Raw genomic sequence first — 20,196 nt, forward strand, 5'->3', positions numbered from 1 at the left:
CCTTACATACTTAATTTTTCACTGTCTCTCAATGGTACAAAATTTGAAGTTAAGCCTTTAGCAAATGGGTTGTTCGACGACATTTCCAATCAAAACTACAGGAACCAGTACATTTAAGCACAAACCTTTAGATTCTAATCCCTATCAGCAACTCTGTCAAAACCCATATCTCAGGACTCAGTATAATCTTTCAAACACAACAGCTCTGAAGCATTCATCCACTAAAGCTTCCCAAGTTAATAGTAATTCTCTCTAGGGGTTCCTACCATGGATATTAGCTTTTCCATATTTTTATAATGAAATGACATATTTTATAACAAAGAAATTTGCTTTTTTTAAAGGAAAACAATCCAGAGGAAAATGATGTCTACACTATGTGGTTGCCTAGTGTATACTGATTGGGATATGGTAAGTTGGTTGGCATAATGCCTGGTACAGCCTAGGCTCATAAGTGATTATTGCATTTTCTCAAATTCATCTCCAAATCACCAGGACTGGGCGTGATGCCTAGAATATTGCTCAACAAATATTTGTTGAATGAATCTGTAAGCAAACTTCCAACTAAAATTAAAGATATTAATTGTAAGGCTGCTGATCATGAAAGTTACTACATTTAAGAAAAAGACCAAAACGTAACAGCTTTTAGGGCCTAACAGCTCTTATTCAAACAGGCAGTGATGTCAAAATAAGAAAGTCCTATTTACTATCTCAGATCTTACTTTTAACTTTATTTATTTATTTAACTTTTTTTTTAACCTTTTAACTTTACTAATTAATTTAGGACCCACTCAGGTAAATAATCACAGATAATGGTGATTTTTAAACATTGTAAAAACCTTCATTAGAAAAACTATTGATTGTTTTACAGAAAGACTCATGGTCACAGTGTTTGTATTACAAACTAAAACATAACAGAATAACAGACCCTTAGTTGGCCTATCTGGTAAAACTTATATATTTACCATAATAACCACAGAAAACCTTTATGGGACAATAATCTTATGCCTATCATTGTTAATGCTGAGCTAACTTTTAGTCAAATGCATTTTCTTGGCTCTGGAGACTATTATGCATCTTTGAGCCATCAGGGGAAGGGAAGGTAGGGTTGACTGAAATCCCAAAGTGCTCACATCCTTTTGTTTCCAAACTAATTCCAGACCTTCACCAACAGCACAGAAATCTTTTTCTACTACGATTATCAAGGGTTTGTCAGATAATTTGTGGCATGAGTTTATTTCACTCTAGTTTAAGAAACCTGGTCTTGCTTATTTTCTTCCTGGATTCTTTCCCTTGGCCTAGGAAATAGAAAATAAATCTCACACCATCTTTATCCATTTCTCGTCTTCTGTAACGGAGTGCTTTCCCTTAGGTTAGCTACTGCCCCATCAGATACCACTTCTGTGCAGCTTGTCTCACCAAGCAACATACCACTTCCTCCTTCTATCACCTTGTTAGTCATACTTGTGACGTGAGCATTCTATCATGACCCCAGGACCTACCAACCTCTCCTCTTCTAACCCCATGTCACCTCTGCCATGTAAGCAATTATAATCAAATGGTTTTAAGATGCTGACACTTCCAACTCCAGCACAAATAACATCTGGTGTTTTTATTAAGTCCTTACATGGTTTTTAGGTCTTTGATTGGAAAGAAGACTAATACAAAGGGCCAGCTAATATGTTTTTAAGAATTCCCTTAAAATTTAGTATTGTGGTTTTGTAGAGATCTGAAAAACACCATAGACTTGGTGGAGAAATCCTCCAAATACTAACAGGCTGTTTAATTTTCTTGTTTTGGAATATTTTTAGTTTTACTTGGGAGTTGTTTTGTTCTGGTTTTCTTCTGTATAGACACAGCAAAGTTAGTGCTTATGAAGGGTTGACTTAATAGACAATTCAAGGACCAGCAGTCTAGAAAATGTAGATGTAATTGTAAAATTTAAAATAGCAAAATTGGGATTAATAGTCTATACATAGACTCTCAAAAATTAGGAAGCTGAAGCAAGAGAATTGTTGTTGGTTCAAGGCCAGCCTGAACTATGTATAAAAACCTTGTCTCAATGAAATAAAAGGAAATAAACAATAAACACCCCAATAGCTTTTAATAGCACCTATGATCCCAAATTTTGCCTATATGTAAAATGAGAAAAAAATGCCGTTCTGTTTCAGTCTTAATGAGGTACTCTATGGCTTCAAATTGAGTACAGATGTGGTGGTTTTCATAAGAATAGTCTCCATAGGTTCATGTATTTAAATACTTAGTCTTCAGTTGTTAGAACTATTTGGGAAGGATTAGGAGGTGTGGCTTTGTTGAAAGACATGTGTAACTGGAGACATGCTTGGAGGTTTTATAAGCCCACACTATTCCCAGTTATTCCTCTCTGGGCCTTGTGCTTACAATCTAAAGACGTAAGCTCTCAGCTACGGCTCTATGCCTGCCTACCTGCTGCCATACTCTCCTCCATGATGGTCATGAAATCACTTTGATTTGAGCTCCCCAATATGCCCTTTCTTGTATAAAATTCCTTGGTCATGGTGTACTATTACTGCAACTGAAAAGTAACTAAGATAGGGGGTTTGGTACATTCCTTTACTAGTGTCAGAGTTAAAGGGCCAAAGTATTGTTGCAAAATTATTGTTAAACATTGAGATGATCTGTTATAAAGTGCTATTAAAAACAATTATTTGTAAACCATGACTTCAGGGGGCAAAATAGATCTTGCAAATTGTACGGAGATACAATTTCTTGATGAAAATGTGGCAATCTTGTGTTTTTATATTATCTCAAACTATCTAGTGAGTTATCTTGTACTGTGCTTCTCTCTCTTGCACACACACACACACACACACACACACACACACACACACACACACACACATGTTTGTAGCCAAATAAAGATCTTCCAAATTATATATTAGAAATTTTGTAGCAAAAAGAGAGAATAGGGTTGAGGAGGTGGTTCAGTGGCAAAGAACTTGATTAACATGTAAGAAATTCTGGCTTCAACCTGAAAATGTCAGGAAAGAAGATGAAAGAGGAATGAAGAGAAAGGAGAAAGACAAAGTGAGGAAGGGGGAGAGAAAGAAAAAGAGAGGGAAAATGAGAAATCGAATAAGAAAGAGAGAAAGAAGAAGAGCACCATCCTGGGAGAGAACAAATAGAAGGACATGTTTGTTAATTCAAACCAAAGGTTTATCAGCACAAGTGGCCTCCACTGAGTAGAAGAGATAACAAAGTTCTCTGACTTCCTCAACCCTTTGGCAAGCTACATGTCCCACCTTCTCCATGATCTCAAGAAGGGTAACATCAAGCTTCTTATGTTGACAATTCCTCTATGAGGCATGTGTACCCACTTTGAATCCTGGTTGATTCTTGAGACTCTGCCTCTTCAGAGTCTTCATTTGCCATGTAGTGCCAACTGCTGTACCCAGACAAAAGTTACAGGCCTCTGTATCTTGGTCAACATCTGACTTGAAGCTGCAGCATGTTCTTTCAAGGCCCTTTGCTCAAAGGGTTGCATCCTGCAGTGTTCTCAGATGTCTGATTCTTATTCATCAGAATCAGTAGATAATCAAGTGATTTGAAACTTCTTCATTGGTTTCTGTGTTTTCCTGTCTTACAACATGAGGAAGGCTGGCTCTGGATGATCGAATCAACTAAACAACTAAAACCACAATACCTAACAGGAAATTCTGCATTTCTTTCCAAACGTGTGAATAGCAGAATCAGGTGGCTATGGAAAACCTACTGGAGGTTGGACTTGCATGTTGATTCATGGTCATCATTTTGTAGAGATTTGATGAGAGATAGGTTCCTGAAAAATTTGTATACTTGTTTTATGGGTTTGGTGTTGTTCTGTTTTTATAATTCACTGAGTTCTTGTGAATTCTGATCACTTTGCTTAAGTGTGTTTCTGCTGTCAGCAGTCCTGTACTGCCTACTAGCAGAAAAGGAAACATGATTTTAATAAAGCTGTGTAAGGAGATCAATAAGCAATTGAAAGTTAGGTTTTCAAAATCTTTACAGAGTTGTCATTGAACCTGCAACTATGCATCATGAGTGAGCACATGAAGGAAACAGAATGGTGAGAAGGAAAGGTACACCTAGGTCAGAAGCTCTGCTTAGAGATGTGGAAAAAATTTCGTCTAGTCTCCATCCTGGGGCTTATGTTTATCTCAGGAGCCTTGTGGGAAAAAAAGAAGCTGAGTGAGGAACAAGACTGTCACCCACTGCTTTGAACAATGGAATGCCAAATGTAAGTTTTTGGAGGGAAAAGTTTTGACTAAATGAACTTGAAAAAAGTAAATAACACCAAAGTCTACTGTTAGATTCAGTCCAGGAGAGACTATGTAACATATAAATAATAATAATAATAATAATAATAATAATAATAATAATACTGATAATAATAATAAAAATAATAAATAATAATAGCAAAATTATACTAGATTAGTAAGGATAGAATAGGTGAAATTGTATTCCAGGTACAGCTCCATATGCAATCAAAGTAGTTCTGTACCTGTTTCTATTCATTCATTCTGATATTTATTTGTGTGTGTGCATATGTGTGTGTGCACATGTGTGTATGCACATATGTGTGTTCATGTTTGTATGTGTGTGTGTTCGTGTGTGCATAAATCCTTCTTTTTGTGAGGTACTGTCACTTACTTGTAGTTTTAATGAAGACATATAAGACATATGACACAAAAAATTCTGAGCACTTACCATATTTTCTCATTCATTCGTTTTGCCAAGTGCCCAACCTGCAATTTAAACATTATCATTCATTCGCCTCAGTTAAGAAAAGTTATACTCAAAGGTAGTAAGCAATGTCTTCACAACTGTCCACCCAAGAACTACTCCTTCAGTTCATTCCTAGCCCTTTCCACCTTGGCAGCTCATCTGTGAGACTTCAGATAGGGCATAAGTTCCCTCTGAGCTCAGCTGAATCAAATTCAAAATGTAAACATTGTCATTTCTACTGTGAATGAGCAAAAATTAAAATGAGCTGATCCATGACTATGGATTGGGTTTCAAGGCAAAACCCAACATTATCTCTGTAATAGGCTTTAAGAGTTTGCATTTTGATGCTGTACTGCTAACCGGCAGATCAGAATCCATTGCCTTATCACATTGTCACGGGTCAAGAGCAGGATGCAGGATGGTACCTACCGAAGTTGCAGGGTTAACAGCAAGCTGCTTTTAAGTTGCCAAGTCTACAACTGATGAATAATAGACTTCTTTCTCTATGCAGAGATTCCAAACATGGTTATTGTGACTCCTAGCTGAAAAATATCATAACACAATCTGTTTAAGGTTTTTAGTAAAGTGTAAGTGACCATGCCCGTGGCATACAAATGCCTTTTATAAGACTGAGTAAGGAGATCTGTAATTGACTGAAATCAAAATTAAGTTCAGAGCTGGCTTTGAACCTACAAATATGAGCCAAGAGTGAGCACATGAAGATAATAGAATGGGTTAGAAAGGAGAGGTTTTCCATACTGGAATTCAAGCTCACTGCCTAAAGATCTAAGCAGGGGAGATTTTATTCAACACCAGTCAGCCCATGCTTTACGAAATAGAAAACGGCCAACTGATAAGACCATCAACTTTTTCCCACTAGGTTACCATTCATATTCACCAGAAAAGCCTTCTATATGCTTTAAGTAAAGTTGAAATGAAGTGGCCTTTATTTCCCCTGCATAGGGTAGAGTGTTGTTTTAATGTTTTTCTTGTGATAATATTATGTGCTTTTGAAATGGAAGTAGTGACAGTGTTTGGGCATCCTTATAAGTCAGCAAAACATTTAGCATGGCAGCTTTGAGTTGTCCCAGTTTTGTTCAGAGATTATTCTTCTAAGTCTCTGTGTGTCTTTGCTATTGTTTTCAAATTCCTGTAATGACTATAGTCTTAGTTCTTTCTTTCCCCTGATATTTAGGGTGTCTGATAGAGCCATATGTGGATGTTCATGCTTGGTGAAGAGGTGGTAATATGGACTTTTGTGTGAAGAACAGATCTCTGAGTTAGATAATTCATGCTATGTTCTAAAAGCATATGATATCACTTGTGGTCCACAGTTCAGAAAACTTTGAGATATTTAAATGAAATGTGTATTTTGGGGTCCCTATGTTTCTATAGCATTAGGTTACACTCAGTAGGTTTAAGAAGCATCTTTTTGGTGCTTTCTAGAATGGAAAGTTTGAAAGAGGCTAGCAGCAATTCTTTTTGAGCTGGAGGCTTGATGCTGCAGCCTTCTAAGCCTTGTCCTTTTACAAGAACAGGTTCTCAGAGGCCACACCCTGCCTTTCAGAGGCAGATTATCAGCTTCCACAGAGAACAGCTTCTTCCTTCCTGTACTTCAGAAGGCATCAGTATCAGTTTGATTTGTGCTTCTGTCTTCTGCTTCATTATTACCGCAACATATGTTTTCTCTGACTGTGTGCTCTCAGGGTTACATGAAGATGCATTCACAAGTGAGCCAAGTATGGAGCAGTAATAGAGGCTGAAACAGAAGCAAAAATTCTTACAAGAGGTATATCTCCCATGATGGGATTTTACCCACGTGGCCTATCACAGTGCAGTTTGTAGTTGGAGGCCAGCATTTGTTTTTATTGGCTGGTGCCTATATGATTGCAGTTGTTCAGGGGTTTCTCTACATGGCTGCTTTTATTTTCAAACAATTGATTAGTGAGTATAAATGTTAGACAAGTGTATGTTTTAAATGATGAATTTTTTAAAAAAATTATATGTGTACAAGTGTTTGCCAGCCCAGGCGTATGTGTGCTACATATGTGCCTGATCCAGAGACCACAAGAGGGCATTGGATTCTCTAGAACTGGAGTTACAGATGGTTGGAAGCCCTCATGTAGGGAACTGAATTTGGGTAATTTGCAAGAACAGCAAATGTAAGGCCATGAAAGGGGTCCTGGTTTTTGGTAGAAGCGCTGGCTGGAAGTAGCCCAGAGACCCTGCAAGGGACGGACATTTATTCTGCTGCTTTCCCAGAATCCAGGCTCCTAACACGTGGTGTGGTGTGGAACCCCATTAACCTGCACCATTCAGTCACATAGGATCCAGCCCCTCCCAAAGAGCACAGGTAGAGGGTGTGACTACAGGCTTCAGCCTCAAGAGATTTCCATATTAATGAGTTACCTAAAGGCCAGAGGTCTAGTTAATTAAGTATTCTTTTCCCAGTCCCTCCTTCCCTCTCCCTCCCTATTTAACTCAGGTCTGCCTTGAGTTTGGGGGGGGGGGGGCACATCCAGACCATCTATCATCTGCCATGTCAATAAAGTCATTTTGGAAACCCACGAACTTACTCGTGTTATTGGGGCCTGCTGTCCTGTTGCCGTCCTGGAGGTCTTCCCTGTGTCCCAGCCACAGGGACCCACAAGCAAATACTTTTAACTGCTGAGCCATCTCTTCAGCCTCAACTATAGTTTAAAAGTTGTTTTTGAATGAGGAGACAGTGAGTGGGGAACTAGGGAACAATTTTGCTATAGCCATTCCTCCAAAATTCCCATGGGAAACAACCATGGAAAACAAGGACAGAAATTCAAGTTTGGTTCTGTGAATTTTTACTCTAAAGTGCAATAGTGTGTCCTGATAAGACAGGATAAGCATGCAGAGGTGTCTGCTTCATTTAGTGAAGGGTTTCTACCCCCAACCCCCACACCCCACACCCCATACTCCCACACCAGCACATATTTGGGTTTAAATCAGCGTCTATGATTTCACTGTTGGACCATCCTGATGACAAGGAAGACACAAAAGCATGCCTGCCAAGGGAAAGTGAAAGCCAGCCTGCAATGTCTTAAGTTCTATGGGACACTTATATCTAAAGCGTACACCCAGGGTGAGCTAGGTAACAGAGGCAGCTCCTGACCATCCATTGTGCCATATGTGTAGAAGAAAGATTTTCAACACAAACAAAAAACAAAACACTGGGAAAGAGACTTCAGTCTTTGTGGGGTGGTTCACTAAAAGCCCTTGTTGGCATGCCTGGATGGTTGTCTGGGCCTATGGATTGATATGAGGGGTGTGGCAGCAATGAGATAGAACCAGAGGCCTGGAGCTCCCCCTAGAGGCTAAATCTATTCTACCTCAACTGACACAAAATTGCACTAGTTAGAAAGTGGGTTGCTTAAGCCTAAAATCAAGGAGTCAGAATCCTCAGTGTTAAGGCAGACAGACAGACAGGCAGACAGACAGACAGACAGACAGACAGACAGACAGACAGACAGACACACAGACACACAGACAGACAGACAGACAGACAGAGACACAGACACACAGACAGACACACACACACATACAGAGAGAGAGAGAGAGAGAGAGAGAGAGAGAGAGAGAGAGAGAGAGAGAATGAATACCCAATGGTACTTGAAAAGAGGTGCAGGTTCAGAATGCCTTAACAGCACCTGCACTCGAAAGGCTGACCATGGAAGCTGTTTCAAGATTCATTTGACAACAAAATATACTTCAGAACGAAATTTACTTTATTTGGATGTATATGTGTCTGTGTGTGCTCATGTGTGTGTGCATGTGTATGAACACTGGTGTGTAGAGGTAGAAGAGGATGTCAGACCCCTCAGGGATCGAGTCACCAGCCTTTGCAGAAAGCCAAGCTTGCTAATGTGGGTGTTGGGATCTCATTCTGTCATCATGATTGAACAGCAAGCATTTGTAAATGCTGAGTCAACTCTCCATCCCCTAACATGCCTTATATTTTATGATAAATATATTCATGCTTTAGAATAACAAGATATAGCCCAATTTTCCACCAAGGGTGTAGTATGTTATACTAATCTAAAAGCATGACAATGTATAGTAATGTAGACATGTCACGGTGCACACTTCCTTCTAGGAGTGGTGTAACGTACATGACCTGTCAGTTTCTCTAAAATACTAAACTTCTGAACTCTGACTTGTGGTGCCTGGCCCCAATCAGATAAGGGCCTGGGCGTCTGTGTTTCATGACACTTCCTGCCACACAGGCCTCAGTGACGATACGACATTGAACAAGTGACCTATTATCTTTGTGGTTTGGTTTGTGTTGTAGAAAGATAGTCATATACATAAAAAGCAGCATCTATCTTACTTGATAGCAACTGGACCAATGGATAGGCCCTTAAAGGTCATTTAACCACTAGCCTCTAGGGCCTCAGCTGCAAGGAAGCTGCAATATCAGACACTGATATCAGTTCAAAACTGATATAGTTTTTGAAGTCACTGGTTATTCATTTTATACTCACACTTGGCCAACTTAAATCCTACATTAATCTCTCGAGTACCTAAAACATTCAAGACAGAGACAGCCTCATGTCTGAGATAGAGCTATCTGGATACCTGCAACCCAGCTGGATGCACATGCTTTAGCCACAAATAATTAAGAACATTTTGAGGTTGTAAAGATAAATCAAAGGAATCAAGACAATAAATATCTTTCCTGATATGAGCTCTGTAATGTATGAGGGCCTTGGTCATGGATTTGTCCCTTTAGAAACAAGAAACTGGATTTGCCCTACTGAATTTAAGCATAATGAGACTCATTACAGACTTCTGTCATTTAGAGGTGTAAGGTAACATATTGTGTTGTTATGCAATGCAATGCATTGTTAAGGCTTAGAAAATTCCACTCTGAGGCCTTTGAACTAAAGGAAAATAGAAGGGCTTTAGGTCACTCTGGCCTCTCTGTCCCCAGGTCTGCTCATAAAGAAATTCTCTGATTCTGCCCTATCCACTGGGAGGAAAAAATACTTTTAGGAGAGAGGAAATGGCTTTCTTATTCCTTTCTAGGTTTGTTGCCCATGGTACAAGTTAAATTATCATAGAGCACACTATCAGAAGAGAAAATTTTTTAGTTGCCTACATGCATTTAAGACAAAATATAAGACTTGAAGACATGTCTGGTGATGGAAGCTGAGGTACAGAAAGTGGTGTGTGTGTGACGGGGGGTCTTCTGAGGGCTATGGTCATGAGTTATAAGAGAGTGAGGGGAGGGAGTGGATAGTAGAATATTTATGTAGGTTAAAAGGTTTTAGGTAATAACAAAATTGGTAGTTGTCATGGTGCAAACCAACTTTTATCTAGTTTTCTGCCTGTCATCCAAGTTTGTCCTCCCTGAAAAGTGTTAAAGTTGAGAATGAGAATTCCTGACAGTGAGTTTGTTTAGAGGGCAGCTCTCTCTAAATAAGTAAGGAGAGTTTGGAGAAAATTCTTTCTGGGTCTAGTGTTCTCCATATGACCTTAGAGTGTGGAGGGACATCCTTTGAACGCCTTCCCTACACAAAGAGGACAGGAATCAAGGCAGCCTGATTGAATGTCCCTCTTACTGTCACCACTTGTCACAGCCTTTCATCCAATCACACATCTACACTACTGTCTATTTTTAGATGAATCTAAGCATAGACACTTATGCAGGGTGCTGTGCTCCATAAAACTTTGATTATGATGGGGGTAGAGAGACGATGGCTCAATGGTTAAAAGCACTTGCTACTCTTGCAGAGGACTTACCTCTGGATGCCAGTAGCCACATCAGGCAGCTCCAATTACCTGTACCTCCAGTTCCAGGGAATTTGACATCCCTTTCTTGCCTATGAGGTACTCATATAAACAAGTAGGTGCACACACACACAGACACACACACACACAGACACACACACACACACACACAAACACAAACACACACCTTTTGATTCAATAAATACAGCATGTTTTTTTCTTGTTAGCCTGTGCTTTGGTATAGGAATGTTGAACACAAGTCTACAATAGGTGAGTAACAGAACCACACCTCCCCACAGACTGTGATAACTTGTCACTGTGAGGCATGCTACATGATAGTGAGAATTGAGGCAACAAGAGAAAGGAAAAGAACCCATCCTGCCTCTGGATCTTAAGTCTCTTGTTGGCTGAGAGTTAAGAATTTCAACACGGCTGATGAAATTTCCTGCAAAGTGCTAGCTTTTTTTTATTCTAAGAAAGTTGCACAAACAAGGTTCCGACCATGCTAATTACCAAACATATGTCTTGACTCTTGGAGATCTATGTATAGTAAGAACTCCTTTGACCTTTGGGATTGAGGGTTTATCTTATCAGTCCCCCACTCTTATCTGGAAACTTGAGCAATTCAGTCAGTTAATTGCTTTATAATCTCATTTACAAGAAAACTCCACCTTCCTTAGATAAGCACACCAAAACATTTTTACTTAAACTTTAGTTTAGCTGTGGATTAGGTGGTTTTTAACAGTGCAATTCAAATTCTATGGAGAAATACACAGTCTCTTTGGGACATAGACCTCATTCTCTGTCTCTGCAGAAACAGTATGTGCCCATCTTTTGAATGCACACTCTTGTCCTTTACTTCAGGTTTATCTTGAAATTGTGTGTGTGTGTGTGTGTGTGTGTGTGTGTGTGTGTGTGTGTGTATCAAGATCCTGGTTCCACCTGAGTGGGAGTCCTGGAAGGACCTCTGCAGGCTGCAGAGCTGGCGAAGTTGTGCTGGGTTTCCTGCTGCTGCTGACCACTGGAGGAGGAGAAAATGAATAGGGCATTAAGTAACCCATCTGACCCTTTCAAAGACCTTTACTCACCCCTTCCCCTACCCAAGAAAGTACCAAACTTTGTAAGAGTAAGAATTTTAAGTCCTTAAGTTTTCCTTTCAGTGTTTACAATTGATTATGTGAAATAGTATATGTTCACAAGGGTACTTAAAATGTTCATCAAATAGGAAAATGGCCAGCCTAGAAAAAGAGAAATAATTAAAAATACTTGAGTAAAGCTGTCAGCAAATCCAGTAACTTCCCTGGACTCTCACAGTTGCAAGGTTTTATTGCTTCACAGTAAACATTGTGATCATACCTAGACTGCTGCCAAATAACACTGTCTGAAGCCTGGGCCAGATCGAGATTGAATTTATTGCATTAGAGCAGGTCCCTAGAGTGATTCTATTCTGAATTCTGAGTTTTCAGACGACAACTTGGTGGAACTTTCGTTGTTCTGCAAATTCCCACCACACATCAGAAGCATGTCAGTTTTGACCAGATGATTTTTAACTCTATGTGAATTTTGTGAGGCAAATAGTTCTGTCCACTACTTGAGGGAGCTTTCTCTCCCTGGATGGCTTAATAAATAGGAGGGTCACCCACAGGAAAATGTCTCAAATACTTGTGAGACAGATCCCTACTGTGCCCTTCCTTCCTGGGTGACTTAGTTGGAAATGGTTGCTGCGGAGACAAGCCTCCACAGAAATCTCTAAAATCAAAGTTTATACCTGTTCTACTTTCAGTTCTTGCCCTGGTGTGGTGCTTTGAATAATAATGGCCCCAATTGGCTCATATATTTAAATGAACTCTTTGGTAGGATTAGAACAGGAAGCCTCAATGGAGGAAATGTGTCACTGAGGGTGGGCTTTTGAGTTTCAAAGCCCATGCCAGGCTAGTCTCTCTCTCTCTCTCTCTCTCTCTCTCTCTCTCTCTCTCTCTCTCTCTCTCTCTTCCTTTCCATGGATTAGAATATAGAACTCTCAGTTACTTCTCTAGCACCGTGTCTGCCTGCCTGCCACAATGCTCCCAGCCCTGACGATAATGGACTACCCTCTGAAATTGTAAGCAAGACCCTAATTACATGCTTCCTTTTGTTAGCGTTGTTTTGGTCATGGTGTCTCTTCACAGAAATAGAACAGTAACTAAGATACCTGGCAAGTGACTGGCTTCAAGAAAAGTCTGAATAAAGAGTGCTCTGCAGTAGAAATGGGGACAGAAACTGTTGCTGCTTAGGTCTGGGTAGCAAGGTAGTTTCCATTCTGAATGCAGAATTCACCATGTGTGAAGATTGGAGAGGAAATGGTGGATGATGCATCACTCTTGAAAGTTTGGGAAGGTAAAGAGCAGAGGATAAAGCAATATCCTTATGTGGGTGAATTAGTGAATTTTTCTGGGCACAACCTTAGACTGGCAGCCACACCCTTGAACTTTGTGGAAACACAATAGTTAAGCCTGTGGGACAGGAGCAACAATTTCCCCATTTGCCATATTCATTTTCCCTCAAAGGTTTACAATTTTAAGCTTTGTATAATTCCCTTATGGTGCTAGGGAGCCTTTGATAGTAGTAGATACTTTTATTAGCATACTTTTATACTATATTAATATAAATATATTTTATTAGCTAACTCTCAGAGGCCCTATAGCTAATTATGCAGACAAACGTAGGAGCATGCTCACTGGTTATGTGGGGTAAGAGGCTGAAGTGGCTACACATTTGTAAAATCAGTTGAAGCCAAATGTTTAGGGAGGAAATGGTTATCATAATTCAGTCAACTTTCACCTGCAATTTTCTCTTAAAGGATGCTTTTTAAATTTACGGATTGACAACCTCACACACGCATATGGGAAGCCTTTTGATCACATTCATCACCCATTCATTATCTTCTGGTATCCCCTCCCCCTGGAACCCTTCTTTCCACCATATCCCCTCTTACTTCTATGCCTTTTTAATGACCCCTGGATTTTATTACTGTCGCTTGCATATTCATGGATGGGTGAGGGGTGATTTACTGAATCATGGGCAACTTATTGGTGGGTTCGCTACACCACTGAAGAAAATGACTTCTCCTCCCCCAGCAACCATCCAAGGCCAACAACAGTTTCTCTGCTAGGACTTGACTTGTCCTCCTTTCCCTGCCCATCCATGCTAGACTATTGACGAGCTAGATGTTGGGCATGGTCTACAATTTTCAATATCTGATGACTATTCTGAGCCCTTCACTAATTCAGAGAGATAGCATAAGGCATGGAGAAAGTAGGGGCATTTTCTTCTGTACACTCTAGGACTATTGCTCCCTAATAGTTTGGGGAGGAAAAGAAAGAAATATCTGTGTGAACTAGCTTGTTTTGTTTTGGGCTTGTTTGTTTGTTTATTTGTTTTTGGGTTTTTTTTTTTTTTTTGATGTGATTACCTACCTTGAACTGGATTTTATGGTAGTCAATCTCTGAAAATGACTGAATAAATTTTCTGCTCTTAAAACAAATAAGGGCTCAATAAATATTCCGCTACTATCACAAATAAGGGCTCAAAAATTGCAAAATTTATGCAGAGTTACAAAACAAACTGTTTCTGAACTTCTGAGTTAGGGGGTCAGTTGTAATAGAGAAATTTCACACAAGTTTCAACAACATATGTGTGTGGGCGGTGGTGGTAGGGATGCGGAAGAACACAATCCAGGGAAGAAGTTAAGACAAAAATAATCCCCAAGAAACAAAATGGAATCAAAATCAATGTCAAGTTATTAATGTGTAGCGAAAGTGATCGTTCAGAAGACAGGTGATGCAATCTTCTAAATGAGTAGCAACAACTGACCCTCTTCAGACCCACTAACTACTGGCTGCTTTGCTGACCTCTTTGGGCATTGATAGTACATCAGCCAAAGAAGTCTAGTGAGCATTTCTGGTGGCTTTGAAGTCAGGTTACAGGCTGAAGCTTTTAGAAGAGGAAAGGGCACCAAGGACATGAACATTGGGTACAAAAATGGTTTTAAAGTGCTTCAGACCATGATTTCCAGAACTTGAGAGCTATGACAAGAGAGGAGGTTGTAGTCCATGAGAATAAACTATGTTTGACAAAAGAATTCTTAACCCACTCAAAGGGGGTTTAATCTAAAATATGAAGGAGAACAAGAAGGGGGAAAATACAAAGATAATGCTCTAAGATAAATCTGCTGAATAATTGACACAACTTTGGGGGAAATTGTTACAAAAAAAGGAAGCACTTATTCCAGTAAGAAAATAGGGAGGAATCGGCATGTGCATCCATGGTCCCTCTTACCGAACATTCTTTGACAAGGAGGATGGGTATGTGTGGATAGTACTTGTCTGAATCATAGGCGGTGGCAGAGATTTAGTGAACGTCACTGTGAAGGCAAAAGAATGAGGTTTATAGTGAGAAATAGAGAGCTAAAATAAGACTGCTTTGGCCTGTTCTGTCACCCTGGAGAGGAAAGTGACAACTCTTGGTTATATTTATTATGTGTGTGTCAACACCCAGTAATGTGGGTTTTGGGTATCTGTCTCAGTGAGAGCAAAACACAGTAGTCAGAACCAGCATGGAAGTAGAAATAACCTCATGTATAGATGAAACTGTAGATGATGCTGAGACAAAACAACCAAGATACTGGAGGAAATGTGCATAGCATGATATCAATTATATTATTCTAAAAAAAAGTATCCATATGGAAAAATCATGCAGCTTTGGAGAGTACATTTACTAATGCATACAGAAATCCACCAGGCAGGTGAGGATATGAACTTTGGCCAACTCTATTTCTTAACATGGGACTCTTTTTCTCTTGCATATCAGCTGGCTTGCTTTATTTGTAAGTAGTGATATAGTTCTTAGTGACTCAGGCAAGTCTGCAGTCGATTCTCTCTAGTCATGTGCTCAGGCAAGGTTGACCACAGGGGAAAGCTGACCTTTAATCATTAGCATCTAGGCAGTGGAGGGCAGGGACTAGCTAAAGGAACCCATTTCTCAGGTTCATTTTGGCTGCTCAATGTTTATTTGTTTGTGTCTCTGAAACAAGGAAAAGAACCCTCCTTACAGTATGCCAAATTCAACAGGGGACAGCGATTAAGTGATTGGATGACAATTTGCTGACGAGAGAGGGAGGCCTCTTTGTTGGCAGCCTCATGCCTGAGAATAATGTCAAGCATTGGCTGAAGACTTTGGGAAGGAAAACTCATTTCTGGGATGAAGGAAGGCAACCATTTGATCTCTTGTTGGGGGTTGTTTTGGCACCTGATCTGATGGATAATAAAAGATGTAAAACCTTGTGTTTTCTCTCACTTAGACTTAATTGTGTGTGTGTGTGCGCGCGCGCGCGCGCGAGCGCAATTTGCTTGTTTGTAACTTGTTTGGAAGAAGAGGGTGCCAAATCCCTTGGAGCTGGAGTTACAGACCATTGCATAATATCTAATGTGGGACTTCTGGTAGAGGAAGAAGCACTGTTAACTGTTGAGTCATCTCTCTAGCCCCCAGATTTTATACTAAATGTATTTTTTTACATTTATTTACTTATTTATTATTTGTATGTGTGTATACGAGTGTGGGCACATGTGGTGATCAGAAGACAACTTGCTGAGGTCCATTTTCTCCTGCTCACCATGTGAGTACTGGGAATCGAATTCAGGTTGTCAGTTTTACTGGTAACTTGTCAGGAAGTGTCAAACCTTTAGTTCCTAAACCATTAGTCTCACCTTTCCCTCGCCTCTCAACTCTTCTGTCACTTCCTTTTTCATTTCCTCCCACCCTCATCTTCCTCTTTCTTTCTCTACCCCCTCCCCCACCTCCTGTAAACATCTCATTTTGTTTACTTGCCTACTGCATTTCAAGTTTGTTGGGAATGCATATTACAGTTCCTTACCTTCCCATTCTCTATCTGCCTTTTAAATGAGTATTTTGCATATAGTCTTTCTCAATAAATATTTGCTAAGTTGACATGCATATGGATACACCTATTAGCCAGCCATGATCATTCTTCTTGCTAAAACACTTGGGAAAAGCTATTGCCTCAGCTGCCAAGGGAAGAGAAAAGTCAAACAGAACTACCCAGCTGTAACAACCATGAAGGATGACAGTTACCAGTAAGACAAGCTATGCAAAAAGGTTCAATAATTAGCACTCTCGTATCAGCAGTTATCCATAGCTGTCTGATTGGACTTAATTCCCACTCAACAGGAGGCAAATCAAGCCTGGTGCTGGAAACCTAGCCATCTTCCCAGGGCTAGTAAGGTAGAAAAGATTAGAAAATAATCTTTGCTAAACCAGCCTAATTCCTTACTACATCCTAAATCTTATCCATATACCCACAGATAAGTGTAACTATCAACCCTCATTTAAGAAGCATCTCTTTGTAGCAAATGGAGCAAATGGAGACCATTACAGGAAACCACAACTGAACACATGCCGCAGTCAAGAGATCATGGGAGCCCTGCCCAAGGGGTTACATCTATCTCACAGCTCCTGCATCTATGGCTTAGGGAAATCTCAGAAGAGGGGGCAGAAAGATTCTAAGAGCTAGAACACCAGAAGGTCTGCTATGAAGTAGTTGAGCCTAGAAATTGCCGCTTAAACAAGACCAGAAAAATGGCAATATCGATGGACATATTACTATGTAAAGGGAGAATTTTTGAGGCATCCCACCATTAGACAAAAGAAACAATAGGCAATTAATTGTTCCTTTGAAATAGACAATTAGTATCCCAGGGATAAAACCCCTTATTGGTTGTCCAACACAGTCATCAGCCTGCAAACTATATATGTACATACACAAAGAAAGAAAAATGGACTCAACAGGTCATACACACACACACACACACACACACACACACACAGGCATATGAAACAATAATAGTAATGAAAATAGACTAACAATTTGGGCAGGCATGAGAAGGGCTCAAGAGAGGGTTTCTGGGATTGGCTGGAAAGAGGAAATGGAGGGGGGGGGAAAGTGATGTAATTCTATTTCAATTAAAAACACATTTTTATAAAAGGCCATTGCCTCCAGCCATTGCATTGGTTGGTATTATTTCATGAGTGTTTTTTCCATTCTCTGGAAAATGTCGCTGAGATCTGTTATGTAAGGCTGAAAATAAAGTATTTCTCTCACAAGATCAAAATATCTTTTAATTAATTTATTTAACAAAATTATTCATTGAGATAGGTTCTCACTATGTAGCCAAGACTGGTCTTGAACTCTCTACCCCAACCTCAGCCTCAGGAATGTTGGGGTTACAAAGATGTGCCACCATGCCTGGCTTTATTCTTTCCTTCATCTTCCTTTTTTCTGTGTTTTTTTAAAAAATTTTGTGTGAGGTTCATTTGTCTGTGTTTCAAAGAAACGGAATAATTAATTTTAGTAAGACATTGCCAGCCTATCAGTAACCTTAGTATAATATAGGTCTTTCTTACATATTTATTAGAGCAACAATTTTTCTTTCTTTAGCAATGACTGTCTAGGCTAGATTAGATTTGTTTTGATTGGCACTGAGATGAAATGTTCTCTTTTAATTAGGGTAGGAGTTGGGTGGGGTGGGGGCCATTCGCAGGGGTGAGGGAGCCAGCCTTGGCTCCAGGAGATTGTTTTGGTGCCAGTTGGTAGAAACTTGAGCAGCTTCAGTTCTTTCCAATATGATTGCGTAGTGAAGAGAAAAATGTCTAAACTAGGTAGCTGAGAAATATTTTCTCTCACACCATATAATAAAGCAAACAAGACAAGAAGACTTCAAGAAGCATTTTGCCGTTTACCCGAGAACAGGGCATATATTTAAAGGGTTTAAATGTACCCATGGGAATCCACCGAAACTTAGATGATCTTTAAAAAATGTACCACATGGGTCTGATCTCATGCATTTTCAGATAGAAAAGTACTCAAGCTTCCAGAGAGATTCAAGACGGCATCATTTATCAGACAAAAGATCTTTGCTCTAAGCTGGGTGCATTCTCTGCAACTATAGCCAGTACATGGATAGCAATTGCCCCTCCTGTACTTTTCCCTGGTGTGAATCTCTCTCAATGTAGGCACGCACCTGCAGATTTAGTACTTCTCCAAAAAGGCATTTTGGTCTCCTTTGCACTCCTGGCCATAGATCTCATAAATGCTCAATTTTTTTGAGGTGGGGGGATTTGTTTGGGGCTGGACCACCCCAGGGAAACACTCACATCATCCTAGCTTTGCACATGTTCAGCATTCTCATAGGTCACTGCAATGCATTGAATGCTTCTGGTTCTTAGCAAGCAAATTTGCCTGGGACCACAGCATGTAATAGTTTATTGTATTAACACGTTATGTTAGGAGGCCTGCATAGGTTAGCTGTGGAAAAAGTCGTAGTGCTGTGTTTCTGTCTCCAACAGTGTGCAAATTACCCTGCATACGTCTACAAAATTTTCTGAAGTTTTCAGTGTGGTTTTAATACGTGTATGGGGAGGGAAGTGAGAGTGTGTATATCACTTAGATTCCGCTGTTCTTACACCTCGTTTTCTTCCTGGACACATCTCTGGACTAGATTTTCTAACTTCTTTTCAGTTAAATGTGACTACTTCATTGAGTTCTGGCCAATAGTGTTGGGTTAGAGACATCTAATCACTCTTTAGACTAGACTTTATGACCCATGAAATCTTTATTTCAACTAACATTCTTGGATACAGGATAGTTTTGATATCTTCCCCCTCTTCATCCTCATCCCCAGGAAATCATGATTGTCACAACTGGGAGATGGTTATTGGCATCTAGTGGGTGCAGACCAGGATTATTGCTAAATATCCCATGATGCAAATAAAAAGTGATCTAGCCCAAAATATGGGTACTAGTCCTTGTTCTGCTGGTCCATCATCACCATAGTGAAGTTGAGCAAAGAAGCCAAACAGAGGCTGCAGCAGCTCTTTGAAGAAGGCCAGTTTGCCATCTGCTGGGGCTTTATTCCTCCTGTGATTTACCTGGGATTTACAAGGGGTACAGCTACTGGAATGCCTGAACTGTCAGTTTTAATTCTACTTTGTGGATAAAGGATTGTTTGGTCATCTGGATTTGGACACAACCCAACATGGAAGGTGAATACTCCAGCTGGATAAGAAAAGAGATGTCATTTCAGCATATCTGTGGTGGAGCCAGTACTGACTTATGATAGACTATCAAAATAATTTTTTAACAACAACAACAAGAAATAGAGCTTACATAAGCTATGTATGGATAGATGTGTGAAAGAGGAGATTTAACAGGAATTGGCCCATACAGTTCTAGACTGAGAAGTCTCACAAACACTATCTGTTATATGGGGACTCAGCAATTTTGGATATGATTCAGCCCTGTTTCTGAATACCCAAGAATCAGAAGAGCTCTGTGACACTGAGAATGAGGAAACACTGAGAAAGCAGACAGCAGAAGGTGGGTGACTTGACTCATGGAGGGAAGGAGAGAGAAAGAGAAAAAGCACAAAAAGAGGTAGTGGAGAGAGGGAGGGAGGGAGGAAGGGAGGGAAGGAGGGAGGGAGGGAGGGAGGAAAGGAAGGAAGAATACATTTACATCTTTACCAGGTTGTCTTATTTGGACCCTCAACAGTTGTATGATGACCACCCACATGGATGAGGGTGGATCTCCTTTCCTAGGCCAACCAATTCAAGTGCTAATCTTTCCCAGAAACATCCTCA

The 20,196-nt window shown here is 40.0% G+C and overlaps 1 pseudogene; it reads left to right on the forward strand.

The window, feature by feature from the left end:
- The first annotated feature begins 12,842 nt into the window (after positions 1–12,842).
- On the forward strand, positions 12,843–19,927 carry LOC117717600 (mitochondrial import receptor subunit TOM7 homolog pseudogene; annotated as a pseudogene).
- The last annotated feature ends 269 nt before the right edge of the window (positions 19,928–20,196 follow it).

This window comes from Arvicanthis niloticus, chromosome 12 (assembly GCF_011762505.2).
Source record: "Arvicanthis niloticus isolate mArvNil1 chromosome 12, mArvNil1.pat.X, whole genome shotgun sequence".
NCBI classification, from domain to species: Eukaryota; Metazoa; Chordata; class Mammalia; order Rodentia; family Muridae; genus Arvicanthis; species Arvicanthis niloticus.